The following is a 26076-nucleotide window of genomic DNA, read 5'->3' on the forward strand; positions in this document are numbered from 1 at the left end:
GCTTTTAAACCAAGAACAATTTATTTATAGATGTATTACTGCTTAATAATGACTATTATTAAGGGAAAAGGCTTTATAATCATTAACTATTTACTAATGCTTAGCTAATGAGTGCAGTTATTATAGTGCAGTCACAAATTAGACATTATTTTACAGTGTTACCAAATCCTTAAATAATTTATTAGTGTTTTGTAATGATTTTAATTACCTATAAGCATTTGTGAAATAGTTTTGCTTGCATTGCAGCTTTATCTGTCAGTTGAAGAGTTTTACTGTTACATCCATGAGATTAATACATGTCATGTCACAGAATGTCATAGGTCAGTATCAAATGAGTTTGAAATTATTATTTGCAGCACAAATAAGGATTATTAGGATGTTTTTAAATCCCTAAAACTGTCAGAAAAGGATAAGGCCTAAGAGATTTCTTAACCTGTAATGAAAGGAAAAAAAACGCCACCATTAGCAACAACAAAAACAATAACAATTTAAAATACAGATTTTTTTTCCTGATTATTAAAGGGATGATTAGGTCTCTCTCTCTCTCTCTCTCTCTCTCTCTCTCTCTCTCTGCCAGACAGCCCCTCCCTACAATCCACACACACTGTCAATCACCAAAAAATTCACAGTCACCAACCCCCTCACACTCACACTCCCCCTCCCTCTCCCCCTCCCTTTCCTCACACAGACAGAGTGGCCAGAGTGAGATCATGTCAGTTGAGAAGTCTGATAGTTTTCACATTTTCTTTTATCAATACAGTGTTGTAAAGTCGTGAAACTATGCATATTTCCTCAGAATGATTTGATCTCTGTATGAACAAATGCTTTGAAGTGTTTGGAAGCTGCAATTTAAACATACAAGACAATTAATGTTTCCCTTTTTACTGTCATTTCAAAAAATCACCACGACAAAACAGTTCAAGCTAACAAAAATCTGTTCGCAATTTAAGTTCCACAATGTTTTTTCTTCATGTAGACAAAGTTTGGTGTGTATAGTGTACTTCCCCTGTGAGGAGTATTCATTAATTCACAAAATAATCTTCCCAAAAATCCATATTCAAATCAAAATAGCGGACTTCCTGTTGGTTGTAGCTTATGACTGTGAATTAGAAAGTTGTCCGTCTTGATAAGAACAATTTATGTACCAAGTTTGGTGTCTGTAGCTAAAACTAAATAAAATGCATTATTATTATTACTATTATTAGCTGTACACTTGATAAAAAATGTTCAATATAAACTTATGCAATTGTGTGTGTGTGTATATATATATATATATATATATATTAGGGGTGTAACGATACGCGTATTCGTATTGAACCGTTCGGTACGACGCTTTCGGTTCGGTATGCGGTACGCATTATGTATACCGAACGGTTCGTTGGACTAATTCATTATATAAAAAAAAAAAAAAAAAAAAAAATATAATGATATGCGTTCAACAAGGTAGCCCAATAACCCAAACGACGTAACAGGCAACGCCCCTGACACTCCCGAAGAAGAAAAAAACACCAACTTATATGTTTATGTTGGGCGACTCAGTCAGGCGCTCGCTCACTCAGTACGCGCTGAAGGCTCGTTGCAAAATGGCCAATGCGTTTAACAGACCAGAAAAAAGAAGATCCTCCAGTAACCAACAGGTCTGGTGTTTGGGTGCACTTTGGATTCCCTTTAAGCTATAATGGTGATGGCAAGAGAGTGGTGGATAAAAAAACAACGGTATGTCACATCTGCAACATGACAGGGTACACCAGCGGGAATACAAAAAAAAAAAAAAAAAAAACACCAGCGGGAATACTTGAAACATGTCAACTCATTTACGCTGACATCACCTTATTGTGTCAGTATCTGGGAAAAGACGAAAAAAAGGAGAAACAAGCACGCAACAAACTATCCCTCCAGCATTTAGACACCGGTATTATAGCTTACAGGGAATCCAAAGTGCACCCACACCAGACCTGTTGGTTATTTTAGGATCTTATATTTCTGGTCTGTTAAATGCATTAGACATTTTGCAACGAGCCTTCAGCGCGTGCTGAGTGAGCGAGCGCCTTAGAGGCCGTTCACATATCGCGCCTAAAAACGCATGGAAAACGCTAAGCGCATCTTTCTCCTCCTTTCCAAAGCGCTCGGGCAGAAGCGCTCATGAGGCGTCTGTCTTTGCTAAGCAACAATGACGTGCTCTCTCCATGAGACGCGGAAATTTCAGCGAATGATAAATGGATTTGCAGCTCTAAAAATCGCTTGCAGTAGCTCTGCTACTAAATTTATTTCAAAATTGCAATCCATATACAACTGTGAACAGCTGTTCCTTCATCTTGGCTGAGTTTTCAACGTTGTTACGGGAAAGGATGAAGCTGATTGGTTAGTTCTTGTCACATGACCCGCGGTGCGCTTGCGGCATTCTGAAAAGTTGAGATGTTTTTACATTTTGCTGTATCTAAAACGTACCGAACCGAACCGAACCGTGACATCAGTGTATCGTATCGAACTGAACCGTGAATTTTGTGAACCGTTACACCCCTAATATATATATATATATATATATATATATAAAAATTCAAGTGTACAGTTTTCTTTTATTGCATCTTGAAATAAATATTTATGAGTTCTGTGTTTGTTTATTTTATTTTTTATTTTACATTTTTTAGGAAGATTACAGCCTTTAATCTCCTCAAAATAAATGTGCATATAAACCATGAACAATTTAATTATAGCTGTATTTATAAAATGCTTACTAAAATATTAATTTTGGGAGAAGGCTATATAAAGCATGAACTGACTATTTACTAATGCTTAGCTAAGAATTGCAGCTATTATGAAGTGTTACCAATGCATTTACTAATGTTAACAATTGAGACATTATTTTAAAGTGTTACCAAATCCTTAAATAATTTAAAAGTGTTTTGTTATGATTTCATTAACCTATAAGCATTTGTGAAATAGTTCTGCTTGCATTACAGCTTAGTCTTCATCTGTGAGCTGAACAGTTTTACTGTTACATCCTTGAGATTATGTAAATTCAAATAAATGTCATGTCACAGGGTGTCAGAGGTCAGTATCAAATGAGTTTGAAATTATTATTTGCAGCACAAATAAGGTTTTTTAGGATTTTTTTTAATCCCTGAAACTGTCAGAAAAGGATAAGGCCTAAGATATTTCTTAAGCTGTAATGAAAACAGCACAATTAACAACAACAACAAAAAAATAACAATTTAAAAAACAGTTTTTTTTTTCTGGTGATTAAAGAGATGTTTAAGTCTCTCTCTCTCTCTCTCTCTCTCTCTCTCTCTCTCTGTCTGTCTGTCTGCCACTCAGCTCACACCCCTCCCCCACTCACACTCACACACACACACAGTCAGCACTCATACATTCCTCAAACAGAGTGACAGAGTGAGATCAGATGTCTGACAGTTTTTTAATTTTCTTTTAATCATACAGTGCTGTAAAGTCATGAAACTATGCATATTTCCTCAGAATCACTGGTTTTCTAAATGAAAAATGTTTTTTAAAGGTTTGGAAGCTGCAATTTAAAAATAGAAGACGATTAATGTTTCACTTTTTACTGTCATTTCAAAAAATCACCACAACAAAACCGTTCAAGCTAACCAAAATCTGTTCGCAATTTAAGTTCCTCGATGTTTTTTCTTCATGTAGACAAAGTTTTGTGTGTATAGTGTACTTCCCCTGTGAGGAGTATTCATTAATTTTACAACTGTAAAATCTCAAAAATACACATTCAAATCAAAATAGCCGACTTCCTGTTGATCGTAGCTTATGACTGTGAATTAGAAAGTTGTCCGTCTTGATAAGAACAATTTATGTACCAAGTTTGGTGTCTGTAGCTAAAACTAACCCCCCCACTTTTGACAAAAGGTGGCGCTATAGAGTGCCTCTTCCACGCCCTTTTCAAAGCTTTTGCCATGGTTTAGCTATCTTTAATACTGATATCTGTTTCGAGTTTCATGTAAATCTGAGCTTGTTGTCTGCCTAAAAATCACCAGAACAGAACATTCAAGTTTGACACGTTGCCATGGCAACACTATATTAGATATCAATATCCCCACAACAGATTTTCTTCGGCCGTGTTTTGTCATTATTCTGATGAAGTTTGAAGCAAATCAAGTAAAAATAAGATGCTGAATTCAAAGCGTTTTGAAAATGATTCACTTCCTGCTGCCAGTTGGTGGCGCTATAACTTTGACTCCTAATAGTCACATATATACGATCGGTATCATACAACGAACAAACAAATTAAGTTTGATCAAATTCAGGAAATGTATGTGGATGTTATTAGACATTTCCTGTTTCTCATTTCTCGCCATAATTTCAACGCCTCGCCACGGGCAAACCGTTCGAGATATCAAAAATCTCTTCGCAATTTAGCATCCCCAATGTCTTGAGATCGTGTTCACCGAGTTTTGTGGTGAACGGGTGGAGTTCCTCAGAGGAGTATATCAAATTCCAGAGCATGTGTTTTTCATAAAACCCTAAATAGCCAACTTCCTGTTGGGCGGAGCTTATGACATGCAGTGTGAAAGTTGTTTGGTTTGATGAGTTATATATATGTACCAAGTTTCATATGTATACGTGCAAGTATGCATGATATATGGCCCTCAGTACTACAGGGGGCGCTGTAGAGCCCCTGTGCCACGCCCGTGTATCAGACTCTGCCCGGCCCTAATGGCCGCAGGTTCCAAGGTGTGTGCCAATTTTCAAGAGTTTTTGAGTATGTTAAGGACCCCAAAAGCCCCCGAAACCTTGGAAAAAAATTAGAAGAATAAAGAAAAAAAAAAAAAAAAAAAATAATCCTAAGGAAAACAATAGGGCTCTCGCCCTCCAGGCTTGAGCCCTAATAAAAGATTATAAAACAGTGCAACCGACAATAAAATATTTTAGCTTCTTGGGTGGATGGAGGAAAAAGATAGAGCAAGAAAGAGGGTGGACAGATTTGTGAGGGAATGTATTTTAGTGATAACAATAAATTTTTATTGCATTTTTATCTTAGCTTATAACCAATGGGTCGGATTACAGTAGAAAGTAGAAAAGCACATAAGTTCTCCCACTGGGTTTATTTCGGTTTAAACAAGTAAAATGCTTTATTGTATTTATATATTTATTTATTTTAATTTCTAGCATTGCAAATAATATATATAATGGACCCCATTTGTAAGCTAACTGATACCATGCGGTGCAATGAGCTGCAGTGCTGGGTGAAGAAATGGTAAGGAGGTTGCACAGCAGTTAAAATTCTTCTGAAACAGTTCTGTAAACATTTACAGAGTTTGTTACTAAAGTCTTGGAATGATCATGGTTTTGTAGTCATGTATGGAAATATAATAAGTGCTGAGCCGAATGCTGTCTGGTCCCGTTTACAGTGATTTAGAGTGAAAAGGGCGTAGTGCACTTGGCAGCCCCTAACTGAGAAGAGGATGGAATTAAAATCAATACTCTGCATGATGAGGTGACTCAGAAGGTTAAAACTAGCAACTGTCCGATGGCCACTGCGTAGCCGCTTTAGATTATTAGCTGTCATAAACAGAAGATCTAGTCATGGGCATTGATTAGGGATGGGGCTCCTAGAAACCTTCTGAAAGTCAGACAATGTCCAGCCAATATTTGGGCAGGTTTTTCTTTTAACAGTTTAGAATACAAGCAGACTAAAGGTCCAAAGAAGAGTTTGGTGGATATGATGACAGTTTCATTTTGAAATCAAGTGAGAAAACAGCTAAATGAATTCCCAATGGGTAAACCCACAGCTAAAAAGTCAGCAGAGCAGATGCAGGGTTGATTCTAAGAACTCATTTTTGAACAAAATCTTCTGAACACTGTTTAAAATAAACCGAAAATAAATGTAGTAAATTAATGTATATAAGTAACAGAAATAGATCTAGTTTTTTTCTAATTACAGTCCATGGTAGAAATCAAAACTCAAAAATATCTAATATTGTTTGTCATCAATGAAACAGCTCTTTATTGCGCCAGCAGTTTGTTCAAATAATGTTTTCTCCACCTGTAGCCTTATATCAGACTTACTTTCATGCAGTTCATTGCTTTAATCGCGCTTTGTTTAAAATAGCCTACATCTGTTTTGTCGCGATAGTCTTATCAACTTTATATCCAAACCTGCGTCGCCGGATCTAGTTCAGTTTGAGGGTTTTTCTTGCCCCTCATGCACCTGTATTAGCCTACACGTGCTTGCTGATGCGTAAATGAAGCTTTCGTGTAAGTCTCAGCAAATCAGATGCTCTTCATTTCTGTGCCTTCATCCATCCATCCCCCCAACGCATCCCTTACTGTCTTTATATTCTTTTGCACATCTTAGCTTTTTGGCATTGAAAACTCTCGCTCACCCCTCCCACTCCTTGCGTTTTCCCATGAAACCGGGAAACCAGGACAGCTCGGCGCGCTACGGGTTAACGCGCACTCAAGCTCGTGATTGGCTGCGGGAGCGGCGCTTTTAGAGAGAGGTAACCAGGCAACTTCAGCTGGAGCATCGGAGAGAAAGAACAGGGTAAAGGGAAAAGAAGCGCAAAAATCCCATCAGTTTTGGTGTGCGATAGAAAGGATGTAGTCCAGGTCTGTGGCTGTCAGTCCCCGGCATGGGAAAGTGGATTACTGCTCTTCTACAGACGGCAGAGACTGGATACGGAGTGATTGCGCGTGGATTTTTATCATGAGAAGTATGGGATCTGAACGCACCAGTTTAAAGGTAAGAGGGTTTGTCTTAAGGATGTGGTTTGCGATGACATATGGAAAGAAAAACGGCGTCGGTGCTGTTGCAATGAAACTTGTCCATGTGGAACGTGAGGACAGCTCCCTGTGCTTCGGTGATGGAGTTGTGTCGGTTGATTTAATTCACGCATCTAAAGCAATCGGAGAGACATTATTAAACACTTATCACACATTTAATTTGCGAGAAATTGAGCCGAAACAGCAGCCACCAGTTGACGGTGATCACGCGTCCACGCGCGTAAGGAGAGGAGCAGCGTTTGCTGCATTGACATCCGTGTTCTGCCCTGCGTGAGAGCGACTGATCTACTGAGATTTACCACAATCTTGCGTATTTAACAGCTTTTCCATTCACCGCCGAACAGAGGTCCAATATACACTCAATTAGTGATATGAGTACACTCATCAGAAACTGCCGTGGAAAGAGGTGTTCGGTATTCCCTCTAGTGTTAAAACGCACAAATACAGATTCAGTGCACGGTAGCGTGAGCTTTCCATATATTAGAACGTGAAAAACGTGAAGATTTTGTTTGTGTGATTCAAGCAGGCTGATCGGTCCGCAGGGGCTCCGCGGCAGCAGAAGCCCGCATTAATCTGCTCGTGTGTGTGTGTGTGTGTGTGTGTGTGTGTGTGCGTGCGTGCGTGAGTGAGTGAGTGAGTGTGTGACAGGGAACCACCGGGCGGCGAGAATTCCTTAACTCGCTCTCTTAGAATTTGACAACTGACCTGGGGCACCGGGGACCGCGTTTAACGCGTCTGCGTGGCATCTACTGAACGGTTGCACTGCAGGAGTGTGTTCCCACAGCGTTTGAAGCGGTAGAAACGAGAGCGCGTGAGGATGATGTGCTTTGACACAGAACATCCTCTTCAGTCAGTCTCTGGACCGCCGGTTGAGGGGTAGTTTAAAAACGAGAAACGGACACCTTGACGTTTGCCAAGCACAAAACTCTCCAAAAGACACCGACTCTCATCGTGTTTCCTTGCTGTGCGGTTCCGTGGCCCGCGCGCTCCGTCCGAAGGACAAAAGCGCCATTGACTGGAGTGTCCGGTAAAGAAGACTCTAAACCTAAAATAACCGACATTATGGTGACCAAGCAACGTCTCCGAGAGGAAAACTGCTTAGTAAACATACCAAGTCATGTGTTTATTTATCCGTAGAACCGTTTGTGTGAGGGTTAGCTTTAGGGTGAAGAGGGTAGAGAACAGCATTACCTTAATATAAAAACAACAGAAGTCAGTCCCTATTATGATAGAAAACAAGTGTTTACACGTTAGTGTTGTTGGTAGACAAATCTCAGTCACAAATGTGATTTCCCCCCTTTTTTGTGTGTTTGACTTTGAACTGATCCAGGTGTCAGCTGTTCATTGACAGCCTCGTTTTTAGGTCAGTAATCTTTTGTATGGTTCAGCCATCAATTTGCAATTGTTTTCTTGAAGGATGCTATTTCGAATGATTTTTTTGTGTGTTTTTAGCCAGCCCTATCTATTATATATATATATATATATATATATATATATATATATATATATATATATATATATATATATATATATATATATATATATATATATGTATGTATGTATGTATGTATATATGTGTGTCAAGCTTTTCAACATTGTAGGTAGATAGATAGATAGCGTAGATCAAATGAGAATACAAAGGAGGAACAAGGTGTTTTTTTATTTATTTATTTATTTATTTTTTGCCATAATCGGGTCAGAGTCACTATGCTAATCTGTGCCAGATGGCACACTCTCCCATCCCCTCATATTATGTCACCGTTCTGCTTAAAAGTTATATTGCTGTGGTAAAGGTGGTCTATTCTGGTCTGTTCTGGACTTTTCTGTGTGTATCGGCAGTTAAGCCTTCCTCTTCTGCCTGAATGGGCCCAGCAGGCAACATGCATCTCCATGGAGACGGAACACAGAGTGTGGGAACCCTCAAAGCCAACATTGTTTTGCTCTCTCTGCTGTGTTCATTTATTCATTCTATGAGCTGGGCTTGTTTTGAGGTAATGTAGAGGTAGGGTTCATATCAAGACATCTCCTGGGCTACTGCATGTTCAAGCTAAAATAACACTAATGCCTGTTGGTTTGACCTGTATGAACTCAATGGCAAGCCAAGCTTGCTGTTCTAGGTACTTTTCTGTTTGAAACCAGTTCCACGTACTGATTTGTAAAGGAAAGAATGACCAGAATTGATTGTAACTACATTTTAACTCTCAGTTACACTTTAGATTGTGTGGTGGTTGTTTTAGGAATGTATTGAGTTGATGGTCTAGCATGAAATGGAGAACCGAGGTCCTCAGAGCAGCATGTCACCTCTGGTATCTTCATCAAAGCAGAAGGTGCTGGGAATTTCTGAAGTAGAGTTGTTCCGTGGGGGATGTCCCTTCTTGGAAATCTGTCCAGCATAGAGAGGGAGGCATCAACTGCTGTTCCTCGTCCTTGGTATCGATCTGTCTGTTCTGTGTGACATTATCTGCTCCTGCTAATTAGAGCTCCTGATTGGCTTCACCCATCGGATGGCATCTGGCTGAGGACATGACAATGAGCCTGAGGGCACAGCTGTCGCAGTTTTGGTCCATCAGAAACTTTCCACTCGAAATGTAGCAGTAAAAGTGATAATTTAATTCAGAGAATTTGCTTGGTGCTTTGCATATCGGTGTTCTATTTTGTCATTCTGTGCTATGATAAGTGTCAGTAGGGCTCTGTTTAATGTAGGTACGCCTCTGTGTAGATCTCATGTGTGACAGAAATTGAAAATGCAAATTGAAAATACTCCCAACGGAAACATGTCAATATCGCAAAAACTCCCATTATGTATATCGCAAAAAAAAGTTGATGTGCTCGCATGAGGTGATTTTTCAGGCAATTCAAAAAAGGAATATTTCACAAAACTGCAATTGAAAGAGTTTTTCCACATTTACAGGTCACCTGGTGTGCGTAAAAGTCACATGATCATTCTTTAAGTTTACTATAACATTCAAGAAACACCTTATAGATAGCCACTCTCAGGTATAAGGGGTTTCCTTTGCCAGTAATACTTAGATAACCCCTTTTTTTACATTGCACACGTGGTGCGTTACGGCTCTGACACGACACTCTAGTCAATGCTTGTGTTTATACCACATTAGAACATTTCATAAGTGTCCCACAAACATTCTTCATGTTGCTTTGCTAAAGATACACTCATCTCCTAAAATAATGGCTAGTGTGGTGACTGCGATAGTCATAAACCTTCCAACTTCCATCTTATTGTTAGAGGAAAACTGATTTTTCAGTCGCGTAACATTAGTTAATGAAGACATTGTAATTTCCCAATTGATTTATTTATTTATTTACTTTTTAATCTACATTTATAAGATATTGCAAGCATTGCGTAAATCTGTAATGGAAACCAGGCCACAGTTGCTCTATTCTGAAACACACATTCTTAAAAATGAATTCTAAGATGAATTTCAAATCATTCCTCATTTTCTCAGAATGGGGCAAATTTTTGGAGAAAATAAAAGCAGAAATATGAAGCTTATCATTTTATAAAAGCAGCTTGCATGAATTCTGTTACAACTTGTGTATTGCTTCAGATGTATTGTCGTTCTCTGCATTTTAGGAAATATGTTGTTGATTGTTTTAATGTTAACAGACTGGCCCCATTCACTTCCCTTAGGTGCCTCAATGTAGCCCATTTGTAGAAATGCTGACTCCATAGACAGCTCACTAGGTTTTAGTCCAAGAACCTGTGAACAAAGGTTGCACAAGGTGGAAGCAGCGGTTCTCTTTGTGCCACATTCTGCAATGCCACGCTGGAATCTGCCCCATAATCTCCTTAAAATGGTCACAATCTGTCTGCACGGCTATTTGGGTCCAAACACGACTCTGAAACATCAGTCCACACACAACAAGCTCAGCATACTTTCACAGGTAGTTTCATATTTTCTTTGTCTTTTGCTGATGTATAATTCAAGCACATTTTGATTCTCTGGCCTTCTGTTCTTATTGAACCTGCCTTCCGGTACATAACTAACAATAAGCAAAAGCAGCCAGTTGCACAATTGACCACAGGGGACTTCGGTTTCAGGGTCTGAAGTCTTGGCCATATATCTGCTTTCCATTTACCACATTGTTTCTAGTTCCTCCTCTGACTAATCCAATCAAAATCTTCTCTTTGAGCTATGAATAAAAAAACATGCCTATTTATTTATTTTATTCAAACTGAAACTACCAAATTAACTCACCCTCAATGGACATACAGTCCCATCTCTCACTGCGGTGTAGAGGTATGCAACGCTCCACTGACTCCAGCCTACCCTTAGAAACAAAAGAGTGAAAAAAGGCAGACAAAAAGTCAATGGTTGATAATTTAGTCCCACGAGAGCCTCGTTCCAGAGCGAGTTTGATATGCTGCATTGCGAACAAAGACTGGGAGAAACTCAGAAATGCAGGCCATGCAACAGTCTCAGTACATTAACACTTCAATTAAATCTATTCTTTCTACATTCTCATTTACTTGCGCTCACACTTCAACGACTACTCTCCTGGGACTGATTCTTTATTTGAGGCGCTGCTTGCCGCTCATTTACAGTGTTTTATGCTCTGCATCTTTAGAGCCCGGTGGTTTTGTACTTCTTCTCTCCTCTGACATTTAGAGAAAGTCAAAGAAGCAGAAAAAAAGAAAGTAAATGAATGACATTTTCAGCCTTGTTTTCCTTATCTGTTGTCTTTTGTATTCATAGACCATTCACAAGTTTGGGATCAGGAACATTTTAAAAATGTTTTTCAAAGAAATCTCCTATGCTCACCATGTCTGCATTTATTTGATAAAAAATACAGTAAAAGAAACAATAAAATTGTGAAATACTTTCAGTTTAAAATAACTGGTTTCTATTTTAATATCTATTTTAAAATATTTTACTATTATAGTATATTTATTCTTGTGATGGCAAAGTGGAATTTTCTGCATCATTACTCCAGTCTTCATCTTTCAGAAATCATTCTAATAAAATGCTGATTTGTTGCTCAAGAAACTTTTATCATGGTCAGTGTTTTTTTTTTTTTTTTTCAGAATCCTTTTTATGTTAAAAACAAAGAAACAGACATTTATTTGAAATAGGAAATTGCACAATACAAATTCTGATTCAATCATTCTAGCAAAATAAAAAATATTATTTCTTAAAAAATCTTACTGACCCCAAATGTTTGTACAAAATAACATGCTACAGATGCTAACATGCTAAGATTTTGTTCTGTCGACACAGACGAACAATTGTTGAGCAAATGGCTGTTGTACACATGGCATCAGGGAGACCTTATTTTATCCTAGTGCTACTTCTGTTTCCAGTGCAAAGAAAACCACCCACTTCTGTTTCTTAAAGGGATAGTTCAACCATAAATGTTGGTTCTGTCATAAGTTATCCAACCTACATGTTGCTCCAAACCTGTAAGACTGTGGATCTTTTGTGAAATGCAAAAGAAAATGTTGAAAGGTGAATCCACTTGCTTTTTACGAAAAACTAAATACACATTCAGTTGAAGCATTCTTCTAAATATCTTCTCTGTGTTCTGCCGAATTTGGAACCAAATTAATATGTGTAAATAATGAAGAATTTTAATTTTCTGGTAAACTATCCCTTTAAGAGTTAGCTGGAAAATCAAAAGGAACCAAATGGCTCCCCGAGGTCCCTAGACCTAAGGACCGAATAGCTTTTTTTCTGACAACAAATTGTATTAGATTAATTCTGCTCTCACTGTCTTTTCATCCAGTTTAATCAGTTGTCTCTCATCCACTAGAGAGAGAGGGAGAAAAAAGATTCGGCATGACCCGCACAGTGGGGCCCTGGACTGCTTGTGTATTAGAGTGGGCTTCAGCTCTTTAGTATGCGCAGGCCTCCCTGTGCAGCATTATCAAGCTGAAATGAAAAGCCTGTATTTCTCTGTGGTGGACAGAGCGGTGAGCTGCACAGAGCTGGAGCGTGGAGCTGTAAGGCACTCTTGAAGAGAGAGGGAGCAGTTGAATGTAAGGACGGAGACACAGGCAGAATCAAAGACGTGAGGTTTGCTCTACTAATGTCAATGTAGATTTGTCAGGAATATGATGGTGTGCATATGCTGCCAGCTGCTGGTTTTCTCTGTCAGATGTTAGCCCGAGGGCAAGACAAGCCAGGTCTATAGTCACACACTAGGGAATAACGACACTCTTGCTGCCTAATGAGACGCACAAAATGGCTAACGTGGTTTTGTCTCAGTGAACAAATGAATTGCTGGAATCCGTCATTTAATTTAATCCATGTCATACTTTATCTTGTTCAAGACCAGAATTCATGAAGATGTCAATAAATAGCGTGTTAGGGCCAGGCATGTATAAAATCCACACACAGAAACCTCTGAATATGTTGTTTTGTAGTTTCAGAATTCTCATTGTTCACACTCTCAAACTCTGTGCGTGTTCTTTTATCAAGCCAACTCTTCCTTACCTTTTTATAATCTGAAGAACTTTCTTTCACCACAAATAAAACCTTTGTGAAAAAGAATGGTTCTTCAGATGTTAATGGGTTCTTTGTGGAACCATTTAGACGAAAAAGTTCTTCTATGACATCGTGAAGTACCTTTATTTTTAAGTGAACCCATGAAATGGGTTGAAGAATTTTGTGTGCTGATGCATTTCCTGTCAAAAGGATTTGATGGGGTCAATGTGGTCTGCTGAACTAATTCACTTATCTGAGCGCTGTTGTTGGTTTTCTTTTTAAATTAGTATTTTTTTACTGTTTTGATTTAGGTTAACTGCATTACTCTTTAGTTCTCTTCCACTGTTTAAACTTCAGTGCAGCTGCAGAAGAAATCATTTGTGAGAATGTAGTCAGTTTTGAATGTGATGCAGTAAAAACACTGTGTAATAAATGATGGCAAATAATGTCATTCTTTTGACTTGTGAGATAGACAGAAAAAAAAACATACAACATGACTAGTGTAGTCTGATTCATGAATAAATGACTCTTATGAACAAGTTCTGTGTGACGATGCTGTGTGACCAAAATAGCCCAGTTCCAGAGACAAATGACTCCATCAGATCTTTTACTGAATAGTAAAAAAAAGAGAGAGTTAACACTTGAAATCAGTCTGAAATCAGTCTGCAATGCTGTATTTAAAGCATTGGCAGAGGCAGAGAGAGAGAGAGAGAGAGAGATAGAGAGAGAGAGAGAATGGATAATAAATACCGAAATTCTGTGTAATGAATCAGAATGGATATCAAATTGATTTGATTCTGTTTTGAAATCAGTCAATGTGAATGCCTAAAACAGGACATTGCTTTTGTTGATTTTAAAGCCCAACAAAACCATTTTGCCATTCCTAAATGACGACAGGTGATATTAGATGGATTCTATAGAAAATTTGATTGGACTACTATTGACATGCATCTGCAAACAAGACGAGTATTTTTTTTTCTCTATTTTGTCAATATTTTTTATAATAGTGCACTCTAAATGGCCTCAAATGTGCATCCCAAAATTGCATACTGTCTGATATGTGTGCACTTGGATATAATACAATACAAATGAAATAAAGTCCACTTATGTGTACTTAAAGCGGTTTCATGACTATATTTCTTAACACATTTAAGTACCCGCTGTAATACTTTCAGATTAAAAGCATTTGGTATGTGTTAAGTAATTGATTATAATTATTTTACATTTTAGTACAATGTATTAAATTGCAACTTCATCATTACAAATGTATCCAAAAGCGATTAGATTCAGTGTGCACTCCAGATTCTTTTAAAAGAATGCTAAATGTTTCACGAGGGGTTGTACAGCATGATTTTAAGGGGTGTGTGGTGTTCGTTTCTTTGATCAATAAGGCCACATCTGTGGTGTGAGAGTTTGTCCAAGGTGTGTCAGCTGGATCACAGCTCTTTTGGACCAGAGAAATCACACCAGCGCCAGATCCAGATGTGCCGACCATAAACATCCAACACCTACCATTGCAACCTGCCACCTCCTTTCTCCTCTCTCTCTCTCTCTCTCTCTGTCAGTTTTCTCACTCTATTCTCTATCCAGGAATGTGTGTAGATGTGTTTATTCATGAGAATCAACATAGCAAATGCATCTGGACAGACAGAAGACCAGCCTTGAGCTCTGGAGACGGGGTGTTTCCATAATGATTACATGTCAAAGAGCTACGGTGCAACATCTCAGGCGGTCTCCTGGCGTTATTGCCCTGGCTGGGAGAGATTTCACTCTCAAGTTGCCAGCAAAGCTTTCTGCCCTTGTACTGCAGGAAACTGATTCTGTTTTTTGAATAGTTGCCTGGGAAATCTACTCTCCGGCTTTGCTCGATGCGAACATACATCTCTCTAGAGCGATTGCTTTTCTCTTCTCCTCTGCTGCATGTTCTGCTAGAAATAACTGCACTTCACCATCTCTCTCTTTCTCTCTCTCTCTCTCTTGCTTGCATGGGGAACTCCATCTACGAATCTGTTTTTTTTCCCTTCTCTTATCTCCATGTGCAGGGAAGGATTCAGAGTTGCGTGTACATATCTGTGCCGAAAAAGAGATGAAAGAAGTATTTTTCCCATTTTTGTGTTTGATATAAAAGCAAGGGCTCTTTTGCTTTTGATAACACTCAGCTTCTCCGTCTCCGGAGCGCAGTCAGGGTCTAATGCGCAGACACTCTATTGCACCCGTGCGTGTCATCGCGGAGCGCTTGTGTGCATGTGTCCGCATGTGTTTGAGCAGGGCCATATTAAACTACCATTCTGGCATCGTAGCGTGTCATGCTGAAAACACTGGATAAATGGCTGAAACATGCACCAGAGAAAGATGGAAAGATATGTGGAGAATGAGAGAGGGAGGGATTAGATGGATGTATGGAGAGATTGTAAAATGGCATAAGGTGGTGAATGTCATCAGTAATGGTTAGGGAACTGTGCAAGGATGTACAAAGAAGTACATCATTTATACGACAATTGGTATTTAATGGGGTCCTAGAGGAAAATGTGCTTTTTTGTGTTGTTCTTTCCTTAAGTTCTCGGATTTGTTCATTTAAGTAGAGAGTTCATTAAAAAATAAAATTCTGTCTTCATTTTGTGACCCTCATGTTGTTAGTTTTTTTTTCCTTCTATGGAGAATTTTCTGATGATTCAAAGGGCTGTATTAACTTTAGTGGTCGACCAATGGCGATATCTTGGAAAGCAGGGGGGCCGATATGAAGCCGATTAGGGATGTTGCGGTGACTGATTTTTTTCCGTGTAAAAAAAAACGGTAATCCCGGTGTCACCGGGGTTGCATGTCGGGGATTTCGGGTGGCCGATTTTCGTGCAGACGTGCACACGTCTCAATTTAATTTCACATTAATTAGCGGCAATTCAGTAGCATTTGTTTGAATTAATCATGGGTTAATTTATTTTATTCTTAATAAAAATACACAAAACAATAAGACACTCGCTTGTATTACACACATCTTTATTACAAAATGAATAATAACTTAACACACCATGCAAACACTAAACAAAAGCACTTATGAAACCACTTTAAAGTGCATTTATTAACAAAACGAACCACTGCACACATCATGCAAGTATCAAACAAGAAATTATATAAGAAAATTCAATAAGGTAGCCTACCCGAATAATCACTGGACACTTAAGTGCAAAAAAAAAAAAAAACTAATATAAAAATTAAACTCACGTTAAGATGTTTAAAAAAGAGGCCGCTTCATTTTTGTGGTGTGCTTGAAGATGTGTGTTTAAATTCGAAGTGTTACCTCTGGATGCTGCCACTTTCATCAGGCAAAGTTTACAGGTTGCCTCGTTAACGTTTTCAGGTTCCCTGTTGGCATTTGGTTTGAATCCAAAATATTTCCAAATAGGTACTTTTGCATTTCGCTTTGAAACCACCAGATCTTCTGCCATCCTTCGCCAGTTAGCTCGCCTCACTCTCCTCAAATTATAAATGAAATCGGACACCTGCTTCTTTACTGCGGCGCTCGTTCCGCTTGCGCTAAATTACGAAGACACGTAGTCACTAACTGAATTAAGTGCTTTATTGCTATAGGCTAAAACTTCAACACGATGGGGACGGTGCCGGTGATCAAGTGCTATGATATAATTATTATTATTATTTTAATATTTAAGAAATTTTAAATAATTTGACAATGGATTAACAAATGAATGTGTGAAATTAACATACTTTAGATCAGCTTTTCTCAGTTCCAGTCCTCGCGACTCCCTGCTCTGCACCTTTTGCATGTCTCTCTTTGTTAACACACCTGATTCAGATAATCAGCTCGTTAGAAGTGAGCTCTGTGCATTAATTGTGTTCCGATTGACATGGTCTTTACACAGTGTTCATTGCTCCCTACTACACTTCGGAACATCCATTCATGGATTTGCGCAACATCTGCACACATGGACAAGTGTGACGTCATATATGTCGGTAAATAAATACAATTTAAATTCATGTCTCGCACACTTCAGTGCACTTTGAGTGGAACATATATGTTAGCTTCAATCTGTAATCATGGCAAAATAGCCTGTGATGTTCACTTCGCAGGGCACTTACGTTCGAATAGAACAAACGTCTGGAGCGATAAGAGAAACATACAAAATGTGCAGAGCAATAAGTCACGAGGACTGGAATGGAGATGATAGTAGTTTTCACAAATAAATATTTAATAAAAATATAATTAAAAAGTAAGTAAACGCTGTAACCTACAGGGCACTCAGTATTATGGGAAGTTTGTGTGCATCGGGAATCATGTTTTTCAAATAAAGCCAGGGTAGCACTCATTTTACATACAGCACACAGAGAAAATGACATGAATATGACAGTGGGCAAATGCATAAAACTCAGGATAATCACAATGGTCCCCTGAAGTGCCTTGAACAAGCAGCGTTATTCTATGTGGTGACAATTTAAACTGAAACTGGAAGAGAGGGCGGGCCATATAAAGCTGCCACGCCCCCTTTTAAAAATAGCCAATAGCGTTTTGATTATGCCTGTTTGGACCAGAGCGTTGAGCTCCTTAAAGCCACATTTGACAGCCACAGTCTAATAGATTACCCCTTAGATTCAATACGAAACTCTTAGTAAAACCAAATAGTGGTCATAATCATGCAGAGGCTGTGTAGTCGTAAAAGTTTTTAATAAATGTTGACTCGTGCATATGATTTTCTTTCTGTTACTAATAATATAAGAGCAATCGTTATAATACTTTCTTTTATACATTAATTCCTTTGTTTAACCGTTCTATCTGATTATTAGAGATATTTCTATCATATTAGACAGAACTGTTAACGATGACGAATGTGAGCTGTGTGTGCTCAGGCGCTGCCGCTGTCAGCGCTGTCAAATTAAAAGTCCCGCTTCGAACACATCAGCCAAGCAGAAAAATGTATCGGTCGATAAAGATATTTGAAGAAAATGCCAAATATTGGCAGATATATCGGCCTTGGCGATATATGTCGGTCAACCACTAATAAACTTTGAGATATAGGCATAACTCCTAAATTAAAATTTATTTTATTAAAATTTTATAATACACAAAATATGTTTTATATATTGTGTATTATACAATATGATTGTGGAAGAATTTGATGAGAAAAGGATAGTTCACTCAAAAATGATTTTTTTTTAATTTACTCACACTCTTTTGTTTCAAACCTATATGAATTTCTTTCTTTTGTGAAAGATGTTTTGAACACTGTTGATAATCAGACAATTTTGGTTACCATTGACTTTCATTGTATTGACAAAAAACCTTGAGATATTCCTCAAAATATCATCTTTTATGCTCAACCAAAGAAAGTCATTCTTTTCTTGAGTCCGTACTGAAATCTCAGTCGTTTGTTTGCAGATCTGTTGCTGTAGCTTGTCAGTATCATTTGTGATTTCTCTTCCTCAGGTCTAAAGATCACACACTTCCCATTAACCTCTTTTTTTTCGGTCATTACTTGTTTAGTTATCTCCCTTGCAACCTGAATAGTCATTTATTTAAAAATTTTTCATGTTCTCTTCAGATCTGTTGTTCTCTGGCTCTCCGTTCTTGATCCCTCAGATAATGTGTCCCATTGTGGAATTTCACACTTTACTGATCTTTCTCTAGTACCATTACATTATTTTTATTCTAGACTCAGGTAGCATGTCCAGCAGACCCCTCTGTGTGTTTCTCAGCTCCACAGACTTCCCAAGATTGAAAAACAAAGCATAGACTCCCTATCCACATTACGCGTGTGTGAAACCATTAAGATAGCAAGTCTTCAATTAGCTCGACGTGTTAATGACATTAGACTGTGGCAGATAAGAGCCGGGTGAGATGGCCCTCTCGGAATTGATGGGGTCCGATTAGTAGGTGGTGGCTTAATAATCCAGTGTCTTTAAATGAGATGCCCTCACACGGAGAAGACTAAGATTCAACTTGCGCGCGCACACACACACACACAGATGCTCGTACAGAGCCACTTGACAGTGAGCTACTTGGATGAGCCCCAGCAGATTTAGCTAAGCCCCTCCCCAGTTTAATGACAGCCACTGAATCGCCACGCTGCTGATAGCAAAGTGGCACAAAGTGGGTTTAATGGAAAAGGGCAATTCCAAAGACCATCAGGATTAAATTGTAGTGAAATGATTTGGGGGAATAGAGAGAGAGAGAGGAATAAAATTCCCTCCCCTTATTGCATGATGAACAGAAATGGCTGCCCTGGGTGGCGTGATCATTTAGAGACTGTGTGTGTGTGTGTGTGTGTGTGAGGCTAGATGAGAAATGGAGTGGAATGGCTAGTGGGGGAGGAGGAGACATAGAATCATGTAAGGTTAACCGTGGCGATAACCCACATTTTAAATGTGTTGACGTCTGTCTGCTCCAGTGTGTTTGAGTGGATGAGAAGCGCATTAGAACGCAGCTGTAATTAAAGCGCGTGTGGGCAGAGTGATTTGCCCTGGCATGGATGCCCGGTGTGGGTTATTCGGTGGACAGCTGTGTCCTCTGTGGAGGGAATGTACAGCAGGGGGTCTTTACCCTTCACACAGACTCTGCCCTTCCTGTCTTTTTCCAGCCTGTTTCAACACCTCAGCAAACCATCACGGCATTTAGAGATATTCATGTGACGTCGATGCTGCATTATTTAAAAGTGGTCGAGTCTAAAGGCCCAGCAATTATTTTATAAATCTCAGTGTATCAGTCCGTTGGGGAAAAGTTTATAATAATGTTCCCAAACAGTGAAACTAAAAGAAGGGTGGCCTGACTGACTCTTCCAGTGGTTGCATTGTTTGTGTTTATGTGCACCACAATGATTATTTTTTCTATAGACTGATTATGAATGCCATAGCAGATTAAGTAGGCTTTGTGAAGTCAGATTCTTTTGTGTAGTGCTGAACTGTTTTTACTAATTTTATAATACAGATTGTTTCAAAACAGGTGTTCTGTAAAAACTGGAAAATAACTGATAATGTTACAAAACTCGTCAGTTATAAAACATTCCATTTAAAGTAACTACGGAAGACAGTAGTGTCTTCATTCAGCTCATGTCAGTTCATTGTTGATTCAGATCAGTTCAGTGTCAGTGTCAGAAATAAACTAAAGTCAGTAGTGAGTAGCTTATATTTTATACAAAATTTTGATAGTCACATTCGTTTTGAGATGAACTCATGGAGTGTTTTTTTCCCCCTAAATAAATCTTTGTTTTAAAAGAATCAAGAAAATAATTTAGTGACTCACTTGTGAACACATTCATTTGTTTTGTTTCTGAAGTTTTTTTGAACCCGTGAAGTAAATTATTCAATCAGTCACATATAAAGTTACTTGTTTCATTCCTTAATGAATCAACGACTCACTTATAAAAACCTTTACCCGTTTAGCATCTGAATGAGCATCTAAACTGTTCAAATGAATTGGTTGAGTGAGTGATTTAATGACTTATTCAGTCAAATGTTTTGTTCCTAAATCAATTTTTATTTATAAAAATGAAAAAGAAAAACAGTTGAGTGAATCTTTTAATGATTTTTTCACAAAGACAGTCACTTGCTTTGTTCCTGAATGAATCAGTGTATTGAACGAATCAGTTTAGTCAATGATTTAGTGCTTCACTCATTGTTTTGTTCCTGGGTGAATCAGTGTTTTTAATAAATCAGCAAAAAAAATAAAATGAGTCAAAAATTCAATGATTCACTCAAAGGCAGTGACACTTAAAGACTAGTGTCATTACCGAATGAATCAATGATTCATTTATAAAGACAGTCACTTGGTTTATTCATAAATTAACCTATATTTTAGAACGAATTAGTCATAAATATATTAAAAATTACCTGTTTCTGCAGATCCATTTTTTCCATAAGGTGTTTGGATGGACCAGCTTTGCATTGTGAACATTATACTATTTCCACATAATGCACAATTGTTTTACACAGTTGATTAGTTTTTTATATCATAGACCAAGAAATATCATGATCTGTCCTCTTTCGTTATTTCCACAGCCACAATCACAGCACAAGTTTCAGATGTGTTCACAAGTTTAAAGTGTTTCTGTTTCACAGAGTGCATCTGCGTGCTACTTAGACAATCCAGAGAGAGAGAGAAAGAGAGAGAGAGAAATGAAGTGAAAAATGCATCGACTGCCACATTAGATTCAGCTGAATTACTAGTCAAGCCCACAATGATTGAGGCATTGAATTATTTGACCCTATTGCCCCAGATACTCATATAAGCTTTATAATTTGCCCGTGATGGAAACAGTTCAAGGTCCATTGCTCCAATATTGCAGCGAGTTTAAGTGCATTACTTGTTAAGTCACCACTCTGCTGTTTAAACCACTACCATTTTCATTGCTCTGTGAAGCTGTTTTTGTTTTTGTTTTTTATGTTTACTGCATATGTTCATACAAAGATACACTGGCAACATTTTCGTATTGTGAGAGTCAGTAATAGAGAGTAAGCCATTCCTGATTTTGCAATTAATACAAACAGAATTTGTACAATGAATTTGAAATAAAATTGTTTTCAATGTTATTTTATTGAATTTACTTTTCATTTTAACCTTATCTTTTAATTGTAATATGGTATTTATTCAATGCAACATTCAGGAAATAAATTAGTTTTAAATCTCATGCTGTGCTGCTACTCGGGAAAATGTATTTTGTTTAAATGATTTCCGTATTTGTACTTAAAAAAAAAAAAAGAAAAATTTAAAAAAATCTTTCTTGTGGTGCACAGAGAGGGAGAGAGCGAGCAGAACCGCTGGCACGTAGGCCACCAGGAGCAATAATAGAAGCCACAAAGTGATTTGAGCCTGAAGCAGGTGGCTGGTCTGGGGGTCACCGCTGAGTTTCAGAGAAATCAATAGACTCTCCAGCCTGAGTGCGGATGGGGAGGGAGAGGGAGGAGGTGATTGTATGTGATCGGGTTTGAGGCCTGCAGGTAGGAATGCTCTTTAAATGAATCTGATTTGCCTGACACTGTGGAGATGGTGATATATGCCACACATGAGAAAGAAAGAGGTCTGCCCCGCCATTATACAACCCCCTTTTCTCTTGCTTTCTCTCTGGCTCTAAGGGAAATGCCATTTAATGTGGCGATATATTAAAATAACAGTGTGTGGAATACTAATAGTATTGTCCCTGCTGCAGCCGCAGGAGGAATATCAGCACTGTATGTATGTCGTTTATGAAGTGTGTGCTGATCTGTTAAAGAAGCACCTGTATTAGATGCCCATCTTGCAGCCTAAGAGCGTTATTTCTGCATTTCCACACCTGTATTTTTTGCTGGGGCTGTACGACTAGGTTGTCCATTTGGCATTATTAAAGAAAAAGCAGCATTCTGCATCATTTTAATTTAGATTTTGGACCTTTTTGTTACTGTTATTCCAAAGGAGGATGAAGAGATGACAGAAACAGGTTTGGAAAAAGACAAAAGCAGGATTCAAATGCTACACTGAAAAAATAAATAAATAAATGTATCCGATTCTAAAAATAACAAAAGGGTAAAGATTCACATCTATAAAATAAATATTAATCTTAGGGCAAGTTATCTATTTTTCATTTTACAGATGAGAGAGTATTCAAGATTGGTCAAGATTGGTCATTATTGTTGTGTTTGCCGACATTAGCTGTATTGCTATTATTTCACCTTTAATATCATTTTCTTTTATAATATTATTTTATTTGTGCTTGTCTTATGTGATGTAAAAAAAAAAAAAATATATATATATATACATATATATATATGTATATGTATATGTATGTGTGTGTGTGTGTGTGTGTGTGTGTGTGTGTGTGTTATTAATAAATAAAAAAGTTATTAATAAAACAAATATTACTGGAACATGTTTTACAAGAAAAGACTATCTCAAGCCTTACTACTTTTCAATTCTACATTTACTTGTCATTTCTTTGTAAATATTTGAAATTGTTTCCACCTAAAAAAAAATTAAGCACATATTTCAATACACTTGCTGTGCTTTTCTTATACACAATTTGTCATTTTTTTCTCTTTTAACTCAGTCGTGGTGTTTCATCTGTTTGCTTTGTGAACGTCTTTAGACCTGCACTCTGGACCACCACACATTTTAATCTTATAAATTACAGCTGATGTGAAAGTATTTTGGCCAGCTCAGACCACATTACCTTTTTTCATTCCATGAAAAAGAATCTGCTAGGGATGTGAAGAGGCCCAAGAGTTTGTGGTTTAGATTGCCTCGAGCTCCTCGGTGCGGCTTTGCTAAACTGTCCTGAATAAAACGGCAGTCAAAGCCTTTAAAATGAATGAGGATTAATGACTCGCAGCTCCGCCTGCAACATGATCCAGATGTGTCTCATACTGAAACAAGCAACAACCTCACAGCTTAAAAGACACAGCAAACTGACATTTCCATGTTGTGCTGTGCTTCTGGGTTAGTATTACTTTTTATACTGTAAGTCTATGTTGCTTGGGATACTAAACTGTCACAAAACACATCTCATTTTGGAACTTGTTAGTCCTCATTTGGAAAAGGATAGCCTGGGATATTCTTCAGAATTTCCTATTCTGTGCTTTTATGAAATAAAAAAGTCATTTGGGTTTCTTTATCAGCATGCACAATTTTTTTCTTAGTTAACTCCCCCCCTTCAGTGTCTACATACAGGGAAAAAGAGATATCAGTGGAAAGATAGGGCTCAGAAAGAAATGAGCGTGGAAAGAAAACCGCCGTTCACACTGAGAGAACATAGCAATGTATGGAAGGTAGATGAGAAATGATGGAGAAACTGTGAGCGTCCTGTGGAGTGAGAGATGAAAAGAAGAGCAGAGCTTGCCTATTTCATAAAGAGCTGAAGAGATTGGATTGATTCTGACTGCTAAATGAGCTCTTGAAGGGCTGGAGTGACAGCACACATCCTCAGAGAATCAGCGAGAAGAGAGGACCTCATCATCACATTTATCTCTCTGGCCATTTGCATGATAACTACAGTGGTGAAGGAGAGACCACTACCATGTTTTGCCCTTGCAGGGGTCTCTTTGAGTGTTAAAAGGCTATTTGATTCTTTAGAGAAGTGTCTTCCAAGATTAGCTGAGTACTAGTAAGCTATTTTCAAGCACTTGCCATGTGTCACTAAATTCATCTCCTGTGACCTCCTGTTGAGGTGGTCATCATTTTTGATTTTCAGACTACATACATCACTGTATTAGTGTGTAGCATTGCATGCTAAAGCTGAGGACAGTCATTTAGAAAGCCTGATTATAAGCATAGTGTATAGGCTAAGCTAGCTGGCTAATCGGCTTGATGTACATTATACTAAGCTGGCATGCTGAGGTACGCTAGTAAGCTGGTTAGTAAAATTTTTAATTCTAAAATCTGTAGCATTGGATATATACTGTTATTATATTGACATATTAGCATTTAAAAGCATTAGAAATGTAACAGTTTTGTGACTTTTGAGTTAAATAGATAAACAACCGCAAGATCAAACTTAAAGATCAAAAACTGAATTAGCATGTTGGAATGATTTCTGAAGGATCATATGACATTGCAGGCTGGAGTAATTATGCTGAAAATAATATATATATATATATATATATATATATATATATATATTATAAGCTATGGGGTTGGCTGCTATTACCTTAAGAGCTGCTGATTCTTAAGATGATGTGTCAGACACATTGTATTTTCTCACAGTCGTTTATATATTATTGCACTTTAGTATGAAATGATACACAGTGTGTGGGCATATTGCATGCACGTGTTACAGTGGCAGACAGAAGAAGAACATATTTTTTTACTGACATATGGCCTGACAGCAACTCATCTGACTGCAGTACTCTGATGTTCTACTGAAGCTCCTTGTCTCCTGAACCGTTTTCACGCTTGTTTCACTTGTGCTTTGCACTAAGACAATGTTGGAGTGTGCATCTGAAAGTGTCCCATTTGATGTTGTCATAAAGATGTACTGCGTCTAGGCAATTCTTGTCCTGAAAAAAAGATAGAAGCAGCAGTTGTGAGTGGGGTGGCCAACCATTGCCCTGCCCTGCGTTAACTATATTTTCGGCGCCATTAAACTGGAAAAATAATGACCTTTGTTAATGTTCTAATTTTGACAGCACTAATTAAAATAGAAAACAGCTATTTTAAATTGCAATAAAATAACACAATAGGGCCATTCCATATCACATCAACCAGAGGTTCCCAGCTCAAATTTTAGATTTTGTTAATATTTTTTTTTTCTGAAGAAATATAAACATGTTTAGTGATGAATGCCAAAATATGAAATGTTGTGGATTAATAAGAAGTTTCTGAAATTTGGTTGATTCGACAGAGAATGAGGATTTTTCAGAAACATTGAATAATCTTACTTAAACTTAACTTTGAATGCCAGTATATCTGAATATCCTCAAACAATGTTTATTTATTTAAAAAAAACGAACCTGCATAAGATATTTCTTCTTTTCAATTAATATATTTTCAGTTAGGTTTATATTTGTATCCCAGTAGTCTCGTAAACATTTTTTTTTCCCTTGTTCTAAGCATGAACTTTAAGCATAACTACTTGAATCTAATGCACTAAGAAAAATGAACCTAAATACAAAATCCTCAGATCTTTCCCAGCCATGTTATCTAACACAGTCTTCTAAAAATTAAATGTGTCTTGCTTTAAATGTTTAAATATATTTACACATATTTTTACACCAAACATGACAAAGCTACTAATTAAGAAAAGTTTTGTAGTGTGAACGGCCCTCTAAATACACATATATTTGCAAACAGCATTCTGCATTAGTCTCTGCAGTGATTTCACACAAAAAACTGCTCCCAGACACACACACAAACACAGAAAACTTCGTCTGAGCTGTTTTAAGCCGAAGCAGAAGCACAGAGATGCCATCAGAC

General features: G+C 37.8%; 1 protein-coding gene across 5 annotated transcripts in view; it reads left to right on the top strand.

The window, feature by feature from the left end:
- The first annotated feature begins 6401 nt into the window (after window positions 1-6401).
- LOC113121072 (disabled homolog 1-like) overlaps window positions 6402-26076 on the top strand; it is a 154028-nt gene continuing 134353 nt past the window's right edge. For 3 of the 5 annotated variants that reach the window (XM_026291303.1, XM_026291304.1, XM_026291305.1), the window contains exon 1: window positions 6404-6709. The gene's annotated coding sequence lies outside the window, so the exon portion shown is untranslated. Of the gene's footprint in view, window positions 6710-26076 lie in introns of all 5 variants that reach the window. The other 2 variants (XM_026291301.1, XM_026291302.1) reach the window with 2 other exon arrangements.

Source organism: Carassius auratus, chromosome 20 (genome assembly GCF_003368295.1).
Source record: "Carassius auratus strain Wakin chromosome 20, ASM336829v1, whole genome shotgun sequence".
Lineage (NCBI taxonomy): Eukaryota > Metazoa > Chordata > Actinopteri > Cypriniformes > Cyprinidae > Carassius > Carassius auratus.